Source organism: Octodon degus, unplaced genomic scaffold (assembly GCF_000260255.1).
Source record: "Octodon degus isolate 3935 unplaced genomic scaffold, OctDeg1.0 scaffold00003, whole genome shotgun sequence".
Lineage (NCBI taxonomy): Eukaryota > Metazoa > Chordata > Mammalia > Rodentia > Octodontidae > Octodon > Octodon degus.
In genome coordinates this window covers 15836076-15861132 of record NW_004524579.1, presented here as the reverse complement: position 1 = coordinate 15861132, position 25057 = coordinate 15836076, and the positions used below count along the sequence as shown (strand labels likewise).

At 36.8% G+C, this 25057-nt stretch overlaps 2 pseudogenes across 1 annotated transcript in view; one reads left to right on the top strand and one right to left on the bottom strand.

Moving 5' to 3' along the window:
• Nucleotides 1-10414: 10414 nt before the first annotated feature.
• LOC111816791 lies at nucleotides 10415-11267 on the bottom strand (annotated as a pseudogene).
• Nucleotides 11268-14571: 3304 nt separating this feature from the next.
• The window catches only part of LOC101587605, a 23389-nt pseudogene continuing 12903 nt past the window's right edge, over nucleotides 14572-25057 (top strand). The window contains exon 1 of the transcript XR_192330.2: nucleotides 14572-14669. The product of XR_192330.2 is annotated as a ubiquitin-conjugating enzyme E2 E1 pseudogene (transcript). The remainder of the gene's footprint in view (nucleotides 14670-25057) is intronic.

The following is a 25057-nucleotide window of genomic DNA, read 5'->3' as shown; positions in this document are numbered from 1 at the left end:
ACTTTCTCTTAGTTCATTGAAAAGAAAGGTTTGTACTAATATTTTTTAGACAATAGATCAAGTCTGCATCTTGTCCTCTGAATAATTAATACAAATACAACAATATGCAATGTATTAATTATTGTAACTGTTCTACTAACCTGTTTTGAAACTGTTTCATTGCTATTTTATCTTTTGTTTTCATCAAAATAAATAAAAAAGCCTTTTGATTAGGATCCTACCTGTTCTTCACTGGTGACATTTCATTTTCTTTGAAAATGTAGCCTAGATCATCTGTTTATAATTTTAAAGATTATATATTATTGAAAAATACCTTATCTGTGTTTTTTTTAGAAAACTGAAATTTAAAGTCATACTTTATTTCCAAAATAGAATAATTTTTAATAAAATAGAAAGTTAAAAAAGATTTTAGTCCTAGATGGATATGTCCCCCTGATGACATTCAAAAGGATGACTTCAGTGTCCTGGGTGAGTGGGAAGTAAAGATAGGATATTAATATTAATCTCTAATTCATGTTCTCATTAATTTACTTCCCTACTCATTTTAGTTTAAACATTTTTAAAGAACTTATAAGTAGAAAACACTTTGCTATATTTTCTGAGCATTGCAAAATGTCATGGAAGAAGAATGTAAATTTGAAAAGGAAAATGGAAGAGAAAGAAAAATATTGAATGAGAAATAAGGTTGATTAGTGGACGTGCTGCTTTTGTAAATGCTTTGAACAAACTACGTTGTGTCTGACATGGATATACATACTTTGAAGTCATCAGAACCTCTAATAAAAATAATTCTGTTAAATTGCTATTTTTGTCACCGTCTTAAGAAGGTGAACTTGAGTGTCTTTTCAGTTGCATGGCTAGCATGCAACAAAGTCAGGACTTAATTTTAGCACTGTCAGGTGAAGTCTAAGTGTCTGCTGGCTACCCAGAGTTCAGTGAAAATCCCCTCCTGCTCTCCTACATCAAACACATAAACAATGTGAACTGCTAGTCCTCTTAAGTGAGCTTGATTGGATTGAAAAAAAAAAAAACCTTAATAGATTAGTAAAGCACAGTTCTTGTGATGTGTGTGAGGGTGTTTCCAGAAATGACTAGAGGAGAAGACACACTCTGGATGTATCTCTACCACGGATATATTCATATATTCTACCAATTATGTTCTTATATAAACCAATACAAACAATAAACAGAATCTTACACTTTCTTCGCATCCAAAATGTATTTCTTTCATTTGACTTTGGTACTTTTTTGAAAGGTACTTTGAGGACACTTGATATTTGGAAATTGTAAAAGGATCTGATGGGAAAGAAAATAAGGGGTGGAATCAAATTTTGCTCTCTTTCTCTCTGGTTTGGAACCCAGTCATTTGCTGTAAGCGCTCTCCTCATTTATTTTTCTCTCTGCCTTGAGCCCTTCCTCCAGCTTTAGTTGGTGAGTTTTCCTTTGTCCAACCCATTCAGGCACTCAATGAAATTATTGAATGCATATTATATGTCCAAATGGTGTATACTTATTCCTGTAAAAGATGTTATGTCAGGTAAATGTTCAGGTAAATCCAAAATTAAAATAGGCACACAGACTTCAGGTTTAGAATTAATATGGGAGGGCACAGAGACAAAAGGATCAAAGTGAAAACATTGAATATCCATTTTTTCAGTTTGCTTTGGGTCAATGTCACTGAAAATCAATCTGTGGCTCACATGGTAGGTAAAGGTTTTTCAGTGTAAAAGTAGGTACATGGTACTTTTTCTTTTTGCTTGTTTTATTTTCTCATGTGCTTATATCTGGGTTAGTGACTCTGACATTGCTTTATTTTTGGAGGGTAAGAGAAATCTTTTGACCTGAAATTATCATTTTTATGACCCAGGCTTGAGAAACTGTTTTCAAGTAGGCCAGGCCAAGTGAATGACCCGAGAGTATCCTCTACTACATACTATTTCTAAAATGATGTCTCCTTTCAATTCCTGTACCCTACCACCTGTCTCTTTCTAGAATATTTCACATATGTCTTTCCATTTTTATCATTTACTTTCTCTCGCTCCTCTTACCAAATCTTTCCCTTTATTCATTTATCATGTATTATAGATTAGATTGTCCCTCAGGAAAAAGAGAGCAACTTTAAAAAAAAACACTTATCAGGACAGTTTCCCTAACTTGAGCATGTCTACTTACACTATGAGCAAGCATATGTGTGCACATAGGTGTGCGTGACATTTTAAGGATCATGAGAGGAGCTGCACAGAACACAGAGAGCATCTCTTTCTTTCCATTAAATTGATTGACCAGCTTTCGTTCAAATATGTGCCTCCCAGTCTTAATGCCTGATCTTTCATTCTGTACTGCCCTCCTACATTCTTAATTCCATTGATAAAATGCCTAGCTATCCGCAGAGGCCCAACTCAGAGATTTGTAAATATTTATTGAAAGGATTTGTTGAATGAATAACAATGCTCTCCTCTGAGATGAGATTTTATTTCCCTTCTCTCTGTGCCTAAAGATTTTACAGTCTACAGCGAAGCTTTGCGGAAGCAGTAAAAAAGAATGGTTCCTGGGCATGATTCTGATAGGGCCAGACATCTGTCACTCATTCTCCACACAAGTGGTTTCACCTGGCTGCGCCATCCTTCTCCCGTTAAGGATGGCTGCTGGTTCTAATCCCCACACACTGTGAGTAGAGAAGGAACACCTGTCAGTTAGAAAACACTGGACACGATTTACCTTATGAGCATTTGGCAGTGAACTTCAGGACTGGGTGATGGAAGAGGTTGAAAGCAGAAGGGAGTAGAAGACTCAGGATCCCAGGGGGTATCAGATTGGAGAACTAAGCCTGGATGTCTTGGATTGTATTAAAGGTCAGAAAGCTTTCCTTTTTTGCTAACACTTTTGGACAAAAGTCACATAGAACTAAATCAGTGAAATAGATGAGTTCAATTTTATATCCCTAATGATTAATTTAGTTTTTGTCTTAGCCTTTTTTCATGTTCAGTCTTATTTAGACAGGAAGCCCACTGAACCGAGACAGGTACCTTCTGCCCAGTGTACAGAGCTGAATGCACTGTCACTGCTGTATAAATCGCCTCCTTCTTTGGGATAATAGCAATATAGATCATTCCTCTCTTCGAGGATGGCAGATTGCATGTACATTTATAACGTTTTGGACATCCAATTCAGTTTGCATCTTCATATTTAATATCTTTGCATTTGTAATGATAATAATAATAAGCTAAAAGATGGCCAGCATATTTCACATTTAAGAACTGGGGCTCCAAAATTCTAAGTAGAATCTTCTCTCTGATCTTTTTACTCTGTATTGAATGTATTATGAGAAAGGTTTGCTCAGTGCTTATTACTTATGTTATCTACTTGGGGGTATTTCTTCTGCTACTGGAGAGACTTTCAATTCCTTAAATTAAATTCTCAAATTCATTGTGTGTTTGAGCTTCTGCATGTACATCAATATGATTACTATAGGAGTTTATTAGATTTATAAAATATTTTATATCTTTTTGAACCTGTTATAGCATCTCTAAATAATCTGATCAATGATTTAGATTAAAAATTTCCATCAAGAAAGTGAGTTTTCTTACACATCTATGAGTGAAAATTTTTTTGGTAGAATAATTGTTCTGTGCATTTTCTTTCCTAGAAATGGTTATTGCTTTTTGAGCTACCCTAAATTTTTGAATCATCAAACATAACAACAATCTAATTATATCTCTGTGTATTTATGAAACTAAAACAATCTGTTTTTAAGGAAGAAGTCTTACAAATGTTTTGATACTAAGTTAACACAAGCAATATCTCTGACACTATTTCACTAAATTAAAGTTATGATTTTACTAATACATGATATTTGTATATAAATATCCTGAAAGTTCTTAGCTCGGGATGATGTTGGCAAAACAATTTTCAGAATGTCCACTATAAATATCAGGCTAAGTGGAGATCTATAGTACTATGCATTATATGTATGTGAGTGTCACTTTTAAGAAAGAAAAATCTCATTTCTTTGAATTATATATACAAACATATATATGAAGTTTATGTAACAATTGAATTTCTTTCATTTCTTGCATGAAAAAGTAAGTAGTATGCTTAAAACATCTGTTTGTGTTTACTATTAAGGCATCTTAAATTGATTCAGTATATTTAAAAATAATTATGTTGTTTTCCCCTGTGACTAACACTAAGGAATAGCATTAACCTGAGGAACTAGATGAAATCTTATTTGTTTATTTATTTTTTGTAACCTCATTAGGAAAACTGAAGTGATCTGAGGCAAGTCAGAGAAACTATTGTGTAGCTGAAGAGATGAAAGGTTGAGTACTTTGAGTGTAAATTAGCAGTCTGGCTTTGGTTTCAAACTGAAGTCTTCCAGGGGAAAAACAATAACTATGTCTCACCTTACAGTCCACGGGGTAAGTCCAACTTCTGTAGCAGCCCCAGGACCCAACAGGGAAGGCACAGTTAATGTCCACAGCTGCCTCTCCCTTGAAGTGAAGTTATTGTTTTATGGAGTGACAACTGTCAATTTATATTCTCTGCAGGGAAAGTAAAAATAAATTAATCTTTGCTGATTCCAATATTTTTACTTGTTTGTTGTTGTAAAGCATCCTATGGAAAGGAACAGCATAGTATCACTCACTACAGGTTCATCAAGCTTGAAGGTAAAGGTTAAATAAATTTCATGTGCTAAGCTCATCCAGGGGAAGAAGTGTTCACGCCTCTATATAAAACACAGCTTCATGTGCACTGACTCGATACTACCTTTATTTGGAATCTAAATGTTTGAAATTAGAATACAGAAACTATGTATTTGTTTTTGGAAAATATCGGGTAAAAGTTAGTCTTTATCCACCCATCATCCTCTACCTACCTAAAGAAAAGCCGCAGCTCAAAGAACCATGCAAAAAGCTTTGGAACTTCCCATAGTGTGTGTGTGTGTGTGTGTGTGTGTGTGTGTGTGTGTGTGTGTGCATGTGTGTGTGCATGTGTGTGTGTGTGTGCATGTGTGTGTGTGTTTGAGGGACAATAAACAAAGTTATCAAATTTGCTGCCCTATCAGGGGGCCTAAAATGTCTGCGAATTTCAAAACATGGGTTGACAGAGAAGTATGTCTAGAAGAGAGCTAGGAGATAATTTGCTTCACTTTTCTGCTTCCTTAACCAAGGCTAGTAAGTGCGCTTGCAGGGCTCCTTGCTCTGCCTTGTGGTGGAGTGGAAACTAGAGTTATTATTCTTTGCTTCCCAGCCCAGCCTTCCTTATCTTTCACCTAATAGAGATTCATATCTTTGACTTTAGAATTATTAAGACCTCATGTGACCACTTAGAAAGAGAACATTTTCCGTTGTTATTCTTTAACATTTTAATGTAAAATAAATTTGCAGATGTTTTCACTTATAACAGCTGTCTAACAAATAAATCCCTGAGGAAATGGGATAGAGAACAGACATCTGGATTATAACAGTATTAGAAAGTAGGAGAAGATACTTAGTTTTATCTAGTCTAGAGGCAAGAAGAACAGTTATGAATCTTATACTCTTCCTATAACACAGCTCTTATATCTGTGTTAACTTGTATGCTTGTGTTTGTGAAAAACACAGAAACACAGAAAAACAAAGTACCATGCTCAATTCTTTCATTTACATGCATGTTACAGAAATCCACTCAGCCTTTCATGTTCCTTTGAGGACAGAATGTATAATTGTTACATGATACTGTACTAATGGGTGAGTCAAGCAGGTTACTTGTTTAAGATGATTTTACATACAATTGTTTAAACTCTTTATCTTGTCCTGTTGGTTTATGCTTCAAGCTACAATTCTTCTATCCTAATCAAGCTATATTTAGGTGAAGATAAATTGATTCATCTGAATTTCTAAAGAGCATGGAAGGGACTGTAGGAAGCACATATGGAACACAAACTCTGATGTGGAACGATTAATTAAAAATAAACAACTACTACCACATGTGCTGCAGGGGCTGCAACTTGACACAGTTCAATCTAAAGATCGTATGTCAATACAGGGACTACTTAGCAGAACAGCAGAAGATCTACATTTTGGTTATTTTAGGTCTTTCATGCAGTTAATAAAATATCCCCACTTTCTTTACTCAAGTGAATCACTTATGGCCACTTCTGTGTGTGTAGATGAAGGAACACTCCCACCTGACATTGCAAAATTGTGACCTCATATTAACTAATGTGACAATTCCTTTTAAAGGCATTGATTCTGACAAATGGTTACTGGACAGCCCACAGATTGTTCCCTGTGATTATCAGAGAATATTTTCTCTTGCAAAACCCACTTTCAAAGGCCGGCCAAATAGCCCAGCAGATTGAAGCACCTGCTCCTGCAAGCACTGCCATGCAGGCCTTGCCCTGGGGCGTGCTGAGACGGCAACAGAGACTGGGCATGGTGGCACACACCTATAATCTCAGCACTTGGGAGACTGTAAACAAGAGAATCACTACAAGTCTAATCTAGTAGTGAGACCATGAACACCTTGTATACCCTTCCCTAAAATACAGAAAAAAAACCACTTCCACCAATATGCTACTCCTTCCAAGCCCCAAAGACTGAGTTCACATTAAGTTTTTACCACTTTCTATTTAGACATAGTACATAATCTCTTTGACTCATTGTTTTCTCCTCTGTAACACAGAGTCATTCTAAAGATTAAGTGGTACAAAAGTGCTTAACACAAAGAGTCTAATAAAGGGCGAGGGACACAACGTACTTGTTATGGAGCTATTTCTTTATTTCATGTAGCTATTACTGCTCCTTCATTCCACATGGCCTTTTTCTATCCATTGTAGCTGAGAGTGATGATGCAGTCTTTTCTTTCGTGCTGTCCCATGAACTAGAACTTACAATATAGAAATAGGGCAGGAAATTGAAGCTAGACTCCAGCAGCTCCAGCTTGTCTTTCTTTATCCAGTTTTTATATGAAGTTCAAGGCCTTGAGGAGCTGACCAGTGAAAAGAGAGGGTATCGGGCTAGGTGAGTGATGGGGATGCATTGTGGCTTCCTGATGGCCCCTAGGAGATGATTGCCTGCTCTGACCAACCACAGCTCCACTTCTTTTCTTTCAGATAAAGAATCTAGATCAAATTCTTACTTGCTCAAGAGTTCAGCATGAAGGGGATTTGTTAGCCACTCGTTCACCTTTGTAACCTCTTTCATATAGTTTCCTCTCTCTGGGTCAGATCAGTGACAGATTCACCTCCATTTCTTGACAGCAATCAGTACGTCCCCCTGAAGCTCAGCAGGATTGCAAACCTGCTGCTTCTTGACTTTTGAACTGAGGACAGGGCTTTCATGAAGTTCCTAAGGTGAGCTGTGTGCTCAGCAGGGCACTGGAAAGATTGCACAGTGAGGAGATGTCACCAATGAGTCGCAGGAACAAGGAAGGAGCTAGGTTTTGTGACCCATGGAATCAACACAACACATCTGAAGTTTTCAGCATATGTAGACATTGGGCTGTATTAATGAGATAATGTCTGATAAGGAAGGTGTTACAAGAAATTCAACGTTCTGTTGAAGCCTCACCTCCTGCCATGGTGAATTAGGCGTCATCATAGGAACACTCCGAAATGTCTCAGTTTGAATGTCTGGAATCACTACCCCTAACTTTATTATATTCTGGACAAGACAATGAAGTATTGCAAAGCTTCTAGGAAAAACAATTAACTGGAATGCAATTTAAAACTTAAAATATCTACAGTGTTTCAATACTACAATGACTTTTTAGTTGCCTTATATGTTTCTTAATCCACACTCTCCAGGGGCCTGAGAAAAAATATTCCAAGAAGAAGAGGATGGTTTCCATTGTCTGACTTTATGTGTCTTGGGGTTGCTGTGGCAACAGAGAATCCAGAGGGTGGAAGAACATTTGTCTGGGGTCGGGGAGAGTTGGTCAGCCATTGCAGCTGCCATGGGCCAATGCCATTTTCTGGCAGAGAATGCCTGACTGTTTTTCTTTGTATCCATACAAATAAAAAAAAAATGTTACTTAACTGAGTACTTCATAGTCATAGCAGCCTAGACCATACAAGGAGCTCAGTAAACTGACATTCATTGAATAAACAGTTGATGAGTAAAATGAAACATTGTATAAATGGAGACACAAATAGCAATGGCTCTGGCCAATCCCTTTGCACTGAGGAGAGAAGCTATGCCCCAGTGGAGCTGCGAAGTCCTTGATTTGGGTACATTATTGTTCAGACTCCTACTTCTCAGTTACTTTCCCTTCCCAATTGTTATCAGTCTTCTTTCAAGTTCTTAACAGCTTTACCTGTTTCTTTTCATGTACTATCAAAGTCTGTTCACTTACAAAGCTCTCAAATAAGCTTCAGATACCTAAGTTGGAATGGAAGTCACTTGGTTTCTTCTTACATGATTACATTTCATCCTTGGATTTCCCTTTGTGCTTTCCCGTCTCCCAGTAGCTTGGTCTCAAGAGCCCCTCAAAGTTCGGGAATACATTTCAGATCACCAAAACCAGAAAAGATGATGGCCTCCTGCTGACTGCTGCCTTGAGGCTGTAGGGTGAAGCAGATCCAATTTCACCAGTGAAAATCAAAGTCACTTTATTCCTAATACTAAGGGTAACGTTCCAAATTTTTTTAAAAAAAGGAATGCTGTCTACAATTCCTAAAATGATATCCAATACATTAGAGCAATCTCTTCAATGTGAAACAGAAATCTTTTGAGATTCTTACACTTTGTCTTTTCTATCATCCTTATAAATCAAGCTTCAAATATTTCTTGGATGAATTCTGTGGGATATTCTTTGCTTGTTTCCCTTCTTTTTCTCTGACTCTTAGTTTTTGGCCTCCAACACAGAGATTTAGACCAACTGACCGCGTCACTCCTCAGCGTGCTACTTTGTCCTGTTTCTCTAGGCTCTAGCCCTTTGCTCTTTGCCATGTCTCAAACACAGTTTTAACACTTTTTAGAACAAGCTAAGATCTTTTGCACTCCAGGCCCTGTCAAAAAGGTCTTCCTCAACAGAAGTAGCAATTAGTTCTTCCCCAGTGCCTTCCTCCACTCTTCCACATCTCTTGAACAACAGCAGAAAAGTCCTTCCTGTGTCTTTGTTTTCCTAATCCTTTCTGGTATTTTTCTGTCTTTTTTCATATCACATTATTTCTCACCAAGTCTGCACCTTTCATTTCTCAGCCCTCCTCACTGAAATATAAGCTTGATGAGGACGGAATTCCATCTCATTGTTCAGCATCACACCACTGACACACAACATTGTGACTAGACAGTTGGTGTTCAATAAACATTTGAGGAACGAACAAATGGATGGATAAAACTGAAATCTAGTTTTCGTGGATGAGTATTCATATAGTTTCCTCTTCATCTGTACCAAATTTTTAGTTTAATCAAGCAAAATATAACATTTTCTAAACTAGTTCTTTAAGAATCCACATACACTGTTATTAATCTAACTAAAATATTTTATACAAAGTATAGTGCTTTTCATTCTTAGTTTCAAATTTTTTCAGATTTCCAAATGGGTAAAGAACACTTTTATTTATGTAATATTTTAAATCATGAAAATATCTTCCTCACATTTGGTTACATTTATAATTATAGAGCACGGGCCCCAAAAATAAGAAGAAAGAGACATTTGATTTCTTTTTCAACCTAGTTCTTTACATAAAGAATATTATGTATTATAAACATTGCCCTAATGCAGAAAGAAATGCTGTGCATGTAGTCACATCATAATTAGCATTATTTTCCTTTGTCATTAACATACTAGCTACAGATTAAGGCTGTGTACTTCCATGTGAAGAAGAGGAAAAAGATGAGGAAGAGATTGCTTCCTGTAATTTCTCAGTCCACAACTTAATTTTATGGACACTTTGCTTTCAAAGAGTACCAGGAGAAGTTGCCATGACTTTGGCTAAGACATTAGTTGTATCACCTTCAGACAATTTTTTTCTTATGAAATACTGTTATTGATACGTACCTCTATGCTTTTTTGGCAATTAAATGAGACTGTTCAATGGGCAGGAAAAGTGATAGATTTGAATAAACATTTACCTGCTTTTTGTTTTTATTTATAAATGCATATCAATGTGGAATCCAACTGTCTGAAAAGATTGTTTCCCAAAATAAATGATGTCACATTTTAGGTATCAGACATCATAGGGATGCTATTTAGGTAGATGTATTGAACTTTATTCCCTTTATATTCCTTTCAAGACCTCAGTTATTTTTCAAGTTTTCTTTTTTTTTTAACTGTATCAGTTATTTAATTAAGTTCTTAGTAAGAAATTTAGGGGCCAGAGAGATGGCTCAGTAGAATAAGTGCTTGCCTGGCAAGTGCAAGGGCCTGAGTTCAGTCGCCGGTTCTGAAAAAGAAAAGAAAAAGAAAAAGGAAAGAAAAAAGAAATTTAGAACACTAATTTCATAAGGTAAGTTCCATTTGTCAGAGCAAAAACAGATTGCAGGTAGCCCCAGAGCTGGAGAACAGCTTTGATTTTTGCTAAAATCTGTGAGTCCACCATTTTCTGATCTACCTTGTGCTTCCCTGAACTCTGGTATCTCTCTTTCTCGGTATTGAAGATCTTGCCCTCGTAGTAACTGGGTTTCTGCAGCTTCTTCTTCTTGAAGTAAACATCGGTGAGGTGTTTGGGGATTTTCACGTTGCTGATATCAATTTTTGTAGAGGTGACAATGACAAATTTCTGGTGTGTTCTTCATAGAGGAACGCGATTAAGGCTAAGAGGCCCAGTCACAAGCAGCAAGTCACTGGCCAATTGCTTTAGGAAGACCACTCTCTTGCCTCTGTGATGCCCAGTGGGGATGATCAAGATGGTGCCAGGAGTGATGCTAGCTCGAAGTTTTCTTACATGCCAGCTTGAATTTTTCTTGCCATGGCTCAAAAGCTTGTGGAACACATCTTTAGTAGGGAAGTATCTAGGCATTTTTTGAAGCTTAACCCCCCTGGGTATTTCCATTCTTGTCCCCACTGACTGGTTTTGTGATCGTAGCAAGAACTTTCTCCTTCTTTTTCTTCTCAACCTTTGATTTATTAGCTGTGTGCTTTCTCTTGTACAAAGCCTTTCTGGAATACATCACAGATCAGGAGTACCTTCCAATTCCTCTAACCAGGACAGGATTTCAGCTGCAGAGGGGCTGCCCCTTGTTGGACTTGTTTGCCTTCACTTTACCCTTTTTACCAGTATCACTTGCAGAAGCATTCTTGGCTTCAGGTTTCTTCTCTTTAGTGTCTGGCTTCTCAGTTTTTTTTACCTGCCATCTTGCAAGATGGTAAAGAGAACTAAGTTTATATTTCTCAATTTTTCATGTACAGTATCAGCCTAAACTCTCAGAGCAGAATTTATTTACCTTGTGGATAATTCTTAGGTAAAATGTAGTTCAGAGAGCTGGACAAGCTCTTACTTAAGAATTCTCATCATTGGCCACATCAGTACACCAACATTGACTGCCAAGCATGGATTCAACTGCCAGTTTTGAAATTCTTACTAGGATAATAGTGATCATTTGCTCAAAAGCAGGGAAGCATATACACAAATACTTACAATTTATAGACTCCCTTTACATCTGTTTTCTTTAGTTTTCCTCTGAGTATGGATGGAATGCCAATGACAATTCAGGATAATCCATGTTGCCATTCACTAATAGTATTTGTTTGAATACCCTGTCTTTGTACCTTGTCTGTTATACCTGTACCCCAGGGACACTGGACAATATGAGGTTCTAATCACAATTCCATTCACTAAGTGTGTGCTGGAGCTTGTAATGAGTTTGTCTAAAGCCTTTCACACCTCTGCTTTCCATAGAAGGTTCATTTACTTTTTTGAAACAGAACAGAGCTGTTTTTAGATTTCCCTGATTTCTACAGACAAGTTGCTCCTGGGAGGCTGCTGTAGAAAATATTCACAAAGTCACAATCTTAGCTGACTGGCTGATGTGTGAATAGGGAACAGCAGCCAGAAAGCCCATGTCTTGTATGCTTTGTCTTAGCCTCCAAGTTATTAATTGTACATCATAGCACTCTCTTTCCTCTAAATACGTGTCTAACTCTTTTATTAAAACTTCATACTAATTACTTCCATTGCATCCCTTGATGGGTTGATTCCATATGCAATGTATTAATTACTCTCTCTGCAAAGACTCTAACAAATTCCTTTGGTGTCTGTCCCTTATTGCTCCTTAAAATTGTATCCCTTCATTTCCCTTACTTGATGATAACTTATTCCACTTGTTTTTGCTCCTGTTCTGCTTTCTTCTTATCAGCACTTACAATGGTAGCAGGATTTTCAGCAAAGTAGTGCCAAAAGTGAGTCTATATCCTTGCACATATGTTGTTTCAGCAGACTGTAACATCTAATGGACATATTCTGATGGGCTAATACCTTTTTATGCCTTTAAAGTGTTTGGGACATGAATGGCTGTGTTCAGAATCTTAATTCACTGTAATAAAATTGCTAACTTCAGTATTAATGAGAGAGTGGAAGGCCAAGATGGTAAGTGAAGAAGGGAAGATGAAGACAGTAGAAAGACAGATAGAAAAGAATTGAGTGAAGTTTTCCATTTTACCCTTATAAACAAAAAGCACAAGAACCTCTTGCAATGATAATAATGGATCACATATGTCCATAATTTACATTATCACACACAAAATGGAAAACACCCAGGCCTATAACAAAGCATCAGGCAAAGGATTACTTCTTTTTTGTTATAAAATAAATAAATGGTACTTAGCTCAGGTAAAAAAAGGAAAAACCATCAGGACAAGTCTTCTGGGTTATATTTAGACGCCTGCTCAAAGCCTCATGCACTCATAGATGGGGCTTTGGGGAATGACTTGATGCATGATATTGGGTTATTCCACTAACTGATTTATCATGGCTCTGGGTATGGATATAGGAATTATTGAAGGGGTTGTGGATGGCATCCACCAATAGGTATGTTGTCTACACAGAATAAAGAGGGACAAAAGCAGAAAGGCTTAGGTTTCCCGTCTACCAGAACAGGAGCTGTTTCTCCTCTTTCTCTCAGCTCCTCCATGTTGACTTGAAGTCAGCTAACTATGGACTAAAACCTCTACATAGTAGCCAACATCCAGTGTCAATGGAGGAAAGGTTCATTTCAGATCTCAGTTTGTAGAGGTTTCAGTCATATCAGCTGGGTCCAAGGCTCAGTGGCATAGTGGAGGATGTGGAAAAAAAAAATGGTCCATAGCAAAGTAAGCAAAAACCAGCAACAAGCAGTGGGCTATCGTCCTGTTATTAAGTAATGTAATTATCACACATCTTTACCTCATATTCGTATAGCCTGAATTTACATTCACATGCCCTAGATTCAGCCACCCTGAAAATCCCCAACTAGGAATACATACAGATTTGTGGGGACATCTATATATAAGTCATAACATATATTGATTTTGTATCAGTAATTTTGGAAAATGAGAAGTGAATCTGCACTTTGCCATTTGTGCATGTGATTCAAAAGTGTATCATGAGTTTTGTCATTAAAAAACTCTAACATTTGGAGATCACTACTCTAAAGACTGTGCTAAAATTTTATTTCCCAGTAATTCAGGTCAGATTATAATACTGTTTTTTGGAACACCGGATAATCAGCATGTGACCAATAGTGCACAAAGTAATCTATGCAAATTAGCAGAACAATAATCATGCTTTTAATCTCCTTGGTTTTGAACCTATATAAAATTATCAGAGCTTATTGTTAAGTATGACTAAAATAGCCAGAGAAGAATAAAAATACTGAATCATCTTCAGTAAGCTTAGGCACTAGTTGAGACTAAGTGCCTATTGCTTCTAACACTGATCTTACTCAGTCCTTTTAATCTTCAGTTTTAAATCTGTAAGATGAAAACAATTCCTACCTTACCAATATTTTCAAAAAGACATATTTTATGATAATAATTTTAATACTGAGGAAATAAGTACTTATTTTTTAACCATGGATCAAAGTACTTACCTATTAATTCCCCACCTTTTCCTTATTTATTTTGAAAGGCAAAAATACTTAATTCCAGAAATAAATTGTTTAAACCTATTCTGATTGTTTTCTATTCTGTTCTGTTCTTCTTTATTCTATTTTGCCTTCTGATATCTCTTTGATGAATTAACTAATCTCATTGGGTACATGAAGCCTATAAATTAATTCTGAGAAGCCTAGAAGCTTTGGAAATACCTTGGAGCTCACATTTAATTACATGGAGATAGTTCTTCTCAATTTATTCTGTGAAATAACTAGACATTTAAAACACTTCCCTATAGATCTGCATCTCAAAGCGTAGGCCTGCCTTGAAGGGACCCTTCATAAGAACTTGAGGCTGGAAACGGGATCACCATTGCTTTATTGATGTTATGTGCCCAAGGCAGCCTTCCAGAGAGTTTTCCTATGTTGTATTTCACTATTACAACTCCATCATGGTCAATTAGTAAGACAGACTCCTGGCTTTTAGGCTTGAAAATGAGGTTTCTTGATTATTTATGTTTCTAAAATGTTATTGAGTAATTCAGCTTAGTAAAGATCTTCGATGTGTTCCATCATGATGACTGTAAATCCAGGTGTTAATGCCCTCAGATGGCCCATCATCTCACTGGAGATACCTAATAAAGCGGCCATTAACCGACAGAATATGGTGATGTAAACTATAGTGTGAGCTGAACTTTCCATTACCAAGAATACCACTGTGGAGGTGGAGAAGATTATCTAAGTAGGAACTAGCCATGATCATAAAGAAGCCACAGAAACAAATATGTTACCTATCCTCAGCCAATATATGTGTGCACAGGGCATCAAGCCTGAAAGGTAGGTAGGCAGGAGAGATTTGATTTGTTGCAAAGTACAACTAAAAGGATGGATTGCTTTCACACTGTAGCCATTAGGCAGTAATAGTACGCAACAGCTTCTACCAAAGCTTCTTTTCCCCAGTGGACATTCAGTTATTCTCTCTTTGGCAAATCTGGTATCAAAGATGACTGAAAATTAGACTGTGGAAAGTGAGACAAGCTTATGTTTCTGTCTGTAAGTACACCAAAAATACCTCCAATCTGTGTACAAGTTTTCATTTAGTTTTATGATTTTGAGAGAGGACACATGTAAATAACTCCAATTCCTTAAAAAAATGATAGGTGAGGTAGAGGTATAGGGAACAAAACTGAGAATGTGACCTGCATTTCCAATGTGCTGCTTCTCTGACACCATAACTCAGTGGGAATACACTCGTCACAGGTCTCCAGTTCTCTTCCACTCGAGGGGAGATGTCAAGTTGGGATTTACAAAGACAGGCTTTACTTTGCATCATTACCTCATCCTCTACCAGGAAAGACAATATAAATTAACTTATTTGAAATATGACACAGAATTGCAGTCCTGTACAAAATGCACCATGATGCTTCTGTTCATCATGTGCAGAGAATTGGGATATAGAAGGGAATTATTTGGCCTCTAATATTGTTACAAGAATGTATGAGGCTGGCAAGATAGCTCAGTGGACTAAGAGCCTGGGTGGGCAAGTGCAGGGACTGAGGTTTGATGCCCCCAGTAGTGCAGGTCATGCCGGCCCACACATGCTGGTAATCCCAGTACTGGGAGGCTGAAAACAGGAGGATCATTAGGAGTCTGAGCTGTGTAGTGAGACATAGTACCAAATACATTAAAAAAATGTATTACCTGCTTCTGTAGATCTTTAAGTTCAAAGTCTTTATTGTTAACAAAGAATCCAATATTATTCACACATGGAACTAGCGGGCATCTTTTATTAGACTCTGTGTCCTAACAAGCTGTCTCATGTAGACAATGTCTTTTCTTACTCTTCAACTTTCCCAGTTAAGCTTCCTCTCCTTTTAAATAAATACTCATGGCAATGGACACAGGGTTCCAGTATTTCTGACTCAGGAAATACACCTTATCATTTACTCACTTTTCTATACTTATCTATACCACCAAGAATAACAGACCAGCACTGGGATAAACTCTGTGGGAAACTGAAAAAGTAAACTGGAAGCTTGGGCTATGCCTTACCAGAGTTTATAATCTAACAGAGGAGAGAAAAATACACACAAAACACCCCCAAGGAAACATAAAGTACTATAACAATATACAATCTTTTACAATAGCATCTGTCCTGAAAACTCTTGACAGGTTGATCTTCCCCAAGCACTGCTTTTATCATATCCTCCGCCTCTCAACAACCTTCACAGCCTTATTTTTTTTTATCACATTAAATCCAGACTCCCATGCTGTTTTTCAGGACCTCTTTAATAGGGCTTCACCTGACTTATTCAAATTCATGCTCTACTCTTTCTACCAGGCAAGAATGTCTCTGAACTTTTTGGGCATGATGTTGCCCCAGTTCATTTACAGGAAGTATAGCTCCAACCCAAACTCAACTTTCATTGCCTTAGAATATTGTCCATAAATCAGTGTGAAAATTTCTTAAACAAGTCAAATCTGACTTCTTCCTGGAAGCTATTTTTTGATGGATCAAGCAATAATGATCTTTCATTTATCTGAATAACAGGACACTGTCTATAGTTTCAAAATATTTAGTTTCATTGGCTGGCCAAGTAGCTCAGCAAATTAAAGCATGTGCAAGCAAGTGCAGAGGACAGGGGTTTGATCCCCTGGTCTGCAGTGCTGGCACTGCCCCCAGGGTGCGCTGAGGTGGTGATTGAGACTGGGCTTGGTGTTATGAGCCTGTAATTCCAGCACTTGGGAGGCTGGAAACATGTGGATCAGTACAAATTTGATCTAGTAGTGAAACCCTGAACACCCTGTAGACCCTTCCCTGTAGTACAAAAATAAATAAATTAATAAATTAATTAATTAAAATAAAATATTTAGTTTTGAATTCTAGCTTTTCTCATCATATGTGTGGCTGTGGATCTCAAGTGTCTACTGTTCCTAATCCTGATTGTATGCAGAGTCAGATAGAGGGGGACTTCAGTATTAGTGATCTTCTATCTGAAGAGTTGAGAATTGCATAAGCTAGTTAGCACTAAGTACATTTGAACACAGAGAAAGGTAGAATAACAGTAATAGTCTCACTTGCAAACACTTATTTTGGTATATGGTCAAGGTTGTAAATATCTTTGATTTAAGGACTATATATACACACATAAATATATAATACGCATATTCATACATGTATGCAAATACATGCATACATACAGACATACATGAATATATTTCATTTATCCTACAAAACTGCTTAGTAAAGACTTGGGGATCTGTTAAAGTTCAAGCTTTTAAATTTAAATTTGAATGGAGCAAAGTGTGGTAGGGTACAACTCGTGAGTTTATCCACTAGCTCTTCTCTTTGCCTGCTGTGAGGCATATGACAGATTCCTTTAGTTCTCTGTGTCTCCCTTCTTTTATCTATGGAAGAGAGACAGTTGTACCTATCTTATAAAGCTGTTTCAGTGACTGGATGTATTATAATTTGTAGGGTTAATATTCTTGATATAGTAAATTTGTGCTTAGAGCTGTGATTAGAAAATTGCATGAACTAAACGGACATGCATAAAATTCAATTCTAAATATGCACTAAGTTCTTCGTTTTTTATTAATTTTATTGAGAAACAAATAGCAATGAGACAGTTCCAAAACCGATTAGTAGGACAGTTTCAATAATTATTACATTGCATATTGTTGTCTTCATAGTAGTTATTCATAGTACAAGATGCAGACATGATATCCTGTCCAAACACTATTAATAAAATCTTTTTTCTTATTGAATTAAGAGAAAGTAGTTGTATATGTATCCTAATGATTTTGTATATACAGATACAAAATGGTCCTTCATTTGTATCCCCTTTTTTGTTTAGTTTTGTCAGAGAGGGGTATTCTTTGACAAATACTTGAGACCCCTTGTCTCTTCAAGCTCTTTCCCTCCACCTTCAAAGTATGATTATGCTTTTTAATTTTTATATTTTCATAAACTTTCTAATAAATCAATATAATGCAGTGATAAATAAATGATGTCATTTAAATTGACTCAGAAACAGGAAAACACAGATTCTTTAATGGAAATTTTAAAAACGAATGATTTACTATAAGAATATTGCAGAATGCACCGGCCCTCACTACCAAGCAATATTTTTTTCTCAGATAATTAGGATTTACTGTAGAAATCTGAGGAAGCAAGAAGAATAAAACATCCGAGCAGGTGTGAGACCAGGAACCCCCCTTAGCACTCTTCCTTGTGGAAGCACTTTTTAGCACTTCATTTTTGCTAACACTCCTTTCTAGAGTATGGAGAGAATCCCTGTGACTTGGCTGATAGGCGTGTGGTGGCTGCTCAGGAAGTTGCTGTAGCCCTCAGAGTGATATCATTCATTGTGTCCCCTAGATTTTCTTCCTTTCTCTCTTCTATTATCAATTCTCTGCTACTAGTAATATCCACTTTGTTTTCACTCCCTCCATCTAGTGATTTTTTCTTCAGAGTTCCGCTTGCTACTTTTTTCCTCTTTGACTCTGTGTCATACTCCTATACTGATCTGTATCCTGCATTCACGTGTTACAAGAAGAATTGACTGCAGAGTGGGATGCAGGATCACCCGCCATACCATGCTGCCGTGCACAGTGCTATTAGATCTCGTTACCTCCTGGGCTAGTTGACCAGCCAGAGCACTTTCCTGGCCCATCAACTCCAGGCCCATCAGCTGTGTCCAGAGTGACCAGGTTACAGATCACAACTTATTGCAACAAGGACAAGAGGGCTTTTCAGAAAGGGCTGATGAGTCTTTCCAGCACACAGAGTACCATATGCTTTCCTTCAAAGCATCACGTAAGTTTAAGGAAAGAGTGAGCCACTGAAAGGCTGAGATATTTAGGGAAGTGCTGACCTAAGATCAGAGACCTAGCAAATTCCTTAATATTCTAGACAGAGTTGGCCTTGACTATATACTGGTTTATTCCCTCTTGGATTATGTCCTCACAGAAGAAAGCAGCCCAATATAGGATAATGTAGTGGGGTGTTATACTGTTAGAACTAGCAAGTGATGTGAAGCATGAGAGGAGGTTGAGAGTAAAATAAAACTTGGTCAGAAAAGCTCTTGCTCTCCCCCAGATTTAGTCTCTATTTTATTTCATTGGAATTATTCTTTCTGTGGTTCTTTTTTTTATTTTTTTTCTTTCTGCGGTACTATAAATTAGTGTTCAGTTCTTATTCTGAAAATCAGGTTTTATTTCCATAGAAAGGTACAAAGCATTTGAAAATTTATTGATACATTAAAAATTTGTTGACTTACTGGCCAAATGAGAAATATGGCCTGGAGATTATAAAGTGTCATTCAGAGAAGGAGCATCACATCAAAAGAGGTGGTATGATATTCTGTGTCACGCCTTTGTACATCAGAGGTACATGCAAATCTGCGGGAGCACTGAGCAATCTGGGGGAGCCTCTAAGTTTCAGAAGACTAGTGTGCAAGCAGCCTTTCAACTGAGTAGTGAGTATTGAGAAGAAAGAGAAAGAAAGAGAACTAGCGTCTTGGGGGAGCTGATCAGTTTATGAAAACAGTTTTCCAACATCCAGGCTGGACATTCAGGCTGAAATTCTGTGCCTAGCTGCTACTTGGCAAAATTGCTTTGTGGTTTTCAAATTAAGTTTATCCATCCCCCTGGAGAAAAAAAGAAGATGCAAATCACTTCACCTTCAAAGTATGTATCTAGCTGCAAATACACAGAGGTGTAAGTGTAGGTCCAGGCATCACCTGGCATAGCCAATACGACCTTTGAAAAATGATCTCCAATTCAGGTCGTCAAGAAATCTAGCAGAAAACCTACATTTTTATATAGCTGTTAAATTCCTGAATTGTCCACAATGCAATAACTCTATCAATCTCCATACATATAAGTAGAACTAAGATAATTCTTAACAACTCTTAACCTTGAAAATTAATTTTAAGAATATTGTAAAGTGGAAGTCAAAATTTATAGAAATTTTGCTTGTGCCACTAGTGTGGTCTGTTTTACAAAAGACCACAGCAATTTCAAGTGCTACATCTTAAATGTCAGCATTTTCTCCACACAGAATTCTAGGCATACATGAGAGCCAACACATAGCAAGTCCATCTAGTGGAATGATGTTTTGCCTGTGTGTGCGTCTCTCTGTCCATATGTATCAATCTTCACTGTGTCTAGATCCTGCTGATGTCACAGCTGGGGTTCATCCAGAGGGACACAGTGATAAACAGCCCACTCCACAAGAGGAGGAGAAGAGAGGACTCTACATGCTCACAACCCTCTGTGATTGAATTAGGGACCCAGAAGCACTTAACTTGGAAGTTTTGACTCTACTTGCCTTTATTCAATTCAATTATTGAAAAAGACCAAGGGGGCAAAGCTGCTATTCTATTCAGTGTTTCTACATCTGGTGGCGGGAGGATATGTTCTGAAAATATCCTAATAAAAACTGAAGGGAAGGGAAGTAATACCCAAGGAATAATGTTCGCCTTGTACTAGAAGTGTCTCGTTTACACCAGCTCATTCCACATGCACGGCTGGTTGTCCCGCAGCAGCCACTGTAACTTGATAATAGCCTCCCTGGTAGGCCGTGATTCCTGTCTGCTTCACATCCCCTGCAGTGCCTTAGCCCCCTTTTACTATTTCAGTGTTTATCCCCAGGAAAAGTAAAAGAGGAGACAAACATACTCCTCTTTTTTGAGGGCACTTGAGCAGTGAGAGGCAACATATCTACAGTGTGAGTGATTCAATTGGGAACTATAAGACCTTACCACATGACAAAGTGTGGCCTAACTTTTATGGCTCAATAAATTTGGAGTTTGTTAATGGATCTGCTATAAAAGATTAAAATTCATTTATAAATATTGATTCACAGTCTATTATGCTAGGATTATCTACAGATTAAGAATGAAAACTATGTTAAAACAACATTAAAGTATTAGATTCATGTCTCTGTCTGGCACAAATTATCTTCAAGCTTAAATGTGAGAGAAAAGAACAAAGAAGCTATTATTTTGTCAGAAAGAAAAAACGTAAATGTTAACATCCTCGTTTAATATCCACTTGATTACAGTATGCTTTAATGTATATATCTTCCTGTTTGACCAGTCAGACTTTTGCCTTTGAAGAGAAACAAGCATCACTTGGGCCAGGGTACTCCATTCACGAGATAACATAACAATCACAGATAATGGCATATGTTTTCAGAGACACGTTGCCTAGCACTCACCATTTCCTAGACCTTCTTTATGAAACACATGACTCTGGTCAATTTTCTGTATATGGGCACCAGCCTTGGTGTTCTCTAGTTTAATTTTCACTTTTTATGGCAAGTAAAATAAAACAATCTTCTGTTTATTGGATTAACACCATAGTGTGGGCAAGAAAGCCAGGCGTTTGCGAAGCATTTTATATTTTTATGTAATGTGGTTTAGATGATTCATGGTGTTTCTATGAAGTAGCTGCGGCTGATTTAATCTCATGATACAAAACAAGACATGGTACACCAAGAGAAAGCTGCTGAGGTCACCCAACATTACTTGTACTTGCTATCTTTCCTCCTCTGCCCCCCGCCCCAGAGCATCTCAAATGGAAATAGCCATTTGGAGTTTCTTCTTTCTCAAAGAACCTAAATGAAACATTTTCCTTGCAATAGAAAGCTTCAACAGGGAAGTCTTTGTTTTTACCAAATTAATGTCATCACATGTATAGCTGATTATAACTGAGATAAGACCACATGACATTATATCCCTCAATAAATGTTTGTGTGTGTTCTGTGTATACGTACTTTAAATTTCAACTTCTTTTCTATTCGTATTCACTAAATCAATCATAGACAATTTTCTCTAGGTGTATTTTTTTCTGTATTTGTGCGTGTGTGTGTGTGTGTGTGTGTGTGTGTGTGTGTGTGTGTGTGGGTGGGTGTGTCCACAAACACAGAACAGCAATGCAACATTTTCATTTTTGTAGCGTTACAATTTTGCTTAGGCACTACTAGTTACAAAGTAAATGACAGTAATGTAAGTCTTTCTGGAAAACAATAAATTTTAAAAAGCTACACTAAATGGAAATGTTTTCTTTAAATATTAACCCCTATTCTGGGCAACCTGAAATATCAGTTACTGCTTTAGTTTTTACATATATGTTTATGTGTATTCTTTACCTATTTGATTTACAATAAAGACATTTACTGTGTGTATTATTTTGATAATTTCATTTGATTTTTCACTCAGAATATGTTTTGACAATCTATAAATCTTTACATCTATCAATCTTTCCATTGGTTTTTCTCTATAGTATGCTATAGAATATGAATTCATCACATTTTAAGTCATTTGTGTGTAATGCTTCTATTACTTCTGATAATAATGTTATAAATAATGCTTGAGTGGATGTTATATATGACTTGCTTTACACCTATATGTATTTGGGAGGGTGAGAAAGCAAGTGCTGTTAATATATCATAAAGAATTCTGACGGTTAAATTGTTATTATTCAGTTGATTTACCTTCAATGAGAGTACCAATTTATACTTCCACTAGCTGTGTATGAGAGCACACTGTACCCCATTTAGCTGACAATATGTGACTTTAAACAACTCATCTGTTTAAGGTGAAACAGCAAATTGGGGTTCAGCGAGAGAGCTCAGTGGTGTAAAGCACATGCTTAGGCAAGTTTAGGCAGATGTGGGGGACTGCGGTTCAATCCCGGGCACGCTTAGGGTGGGCTGAGCTGCCAAAAACAAACAACAAAAGGAAACAGCAAGTTGGAGGCCCAGAGGAGGCATATTAAGGTAAACATTGTGAACGTGAGCCTAAGCTGAGGATGTTTCCCAGGGCAGGTGAGAGGAGACATTTGATCAAAAATATATCTGCATCCTGAGGTGTCTAAAAGACTGAGACTTTCCTCCTTTTCTCAGAGAAAGGACAAAAGTGTATTATTGTCAAGCCAAGGAAACTTCACCTCTCAAGGCCTTTTATTTGCATGGCCAGTGGTTTCGGGACCATAACAGTCCTCACGTGGTCATCATTTTGGATAAAGTACACAAGTAGATCTTTCCCCCTAAAGATGATAAGGACACTTCCCATGCTTGAAATGTTTCTGTCAAATTAGCTGTAGTCTGAGATGGTCTTGAAGTGGCAGCAAGCATATCTGGAATCTGGTTAAGAGGACGTTAGTTTGCACATATATTTAGCATGAATTTGGGAGATCTAATTATACGATGCACAGTCAAAGTTGTTAAGTTACTACTAACTAGGTTCCCTAGAAGAGGCTAAGAGTCAGAACTGTGTAAAGCAAATGACAGTGGTCATAAAGCCACATTCTACATGCATAATTATTTAAAATGTTGTTACTCCATTCCTTGAAAACCCGACGGTCATATAGTACTTTTCAGCTTCTGCTTTTCCTTCAGCCCTCCTACTTGATATCATTTCCTCATTCTTTGCTCTTCTGCATTCTACTTGGCTCAAACTGTTCAGGTCTTTTTTAGACCATGACTTTTCCGGTGTCCACTCTGGTAACATGTACATTCATTTCACATATTACATGTCTTGTTATTAATAAAACGAAGTACAAATATGGACTAACATAAAACTCTTTAAAAAGCATCTACTAAGATGACATTTAGGAAAATCAGTCAATATGTATCAGTCAGTTGAAAGAGGTTTTATGACTGTCACTGCACACATACATACACAGTTTAAAAGCTCTGATTGATTGCAGTTTGTATAGATCTTAAAAAAAAACAAAAACCTTCTAAGGTTTTTCTCCAAATTTGATGAGACTCTTGGCAATCTACATGACATTGAGGACAAGTTAAGTTGCTGAACAAAAATTGAATGAACTATTAATGATTAAATGCTTATTTCCATCAAACTTCCTAAGGGAGAGATTGAGTTATCTTCTTACTCATTCCACGAAACAATGATGTTACACATTCACTGTCCCATTCTTAGGTGATCAAAGTTCCAGTAGTCAAAAACTTTTGGATAATGCATTGATGGTAATAACAGGCAGTCAGTACATAAAACTCTTATAACAAATGGAAGCATACATTTTTCTAGGCTTTAAGTTTTAAAATGAATAGTATTCTTTTACTTTTCATTTTAAATTATGATTAAATTTTATGCTTAATTTTACATTTTTGGTTTTGAATCTTCTCCTTAAAGACTACCCCCCAAAAGTAGAGATCTGTATATTTCATTTGTTCCCAAATATTTAGGACATTTGCCTGAAGAACATGTATAACTAAGCGCGCTATCCACTGTGTGTCAGAGAAGCTCATATCACTAGAACTAACTTGAAGTATGTCATTATGAGGACAGATTTTAACAGAACAAATGTGAATAAAATAAAAACTAAAAGTTCCATGATCTTAATATTTGTCTGTCTTTTCATTTTACAACATATAAAAGTTATTTGGGATTTATGGAAACAAAATGTTTAAGCCTATATACTTTGATGGGATACTCTTTAAAGAAAAGATCCAAAACTATAAGTATAAAATTAAGTACATAATAGGGGAAAAATGAAAAGGAAAATAAGGGAGATAATGAAGGAAAAAATGCAAAGAGAGGGTGAAGATGGTGACATGCTAACACTGTATTTGCTTTGGATGAAAAAAATAGGTAAATGACAGTAGATGACAGAGGTGCCAAAATGCACACACACAAGTTTCCAAATGGTCTCTTTCCCTCAGTTTAAACATTCGTCAAAATTCACAAGTTTAGAGTAAAGTAGCACTGCGTTCCCTTGGCATTTGCTATGGCTTGCCTTGGGCAAAATGCTGCTTCTCATATTAGGGCAGAAAAGATATGCCAATGCATGTTTGAAAAGGCCTGAGGGCTCGTGAATATCAAATAGTTCATATTAAAAACATAGATGATTGAAGTGTAAATGCATAAAGAAACACAGATTAGTTTTTCTTTGCATTAAATTTCTATAAAAAGCAAAGACAAGCAGTTTGAATACTTGAAAATATATGGAGATTTTGATGAAGAAAAACCAAACTATGTTCATCAATGCACACAAGATGTGTTTGCATATGTTGAAGCATGTGGATA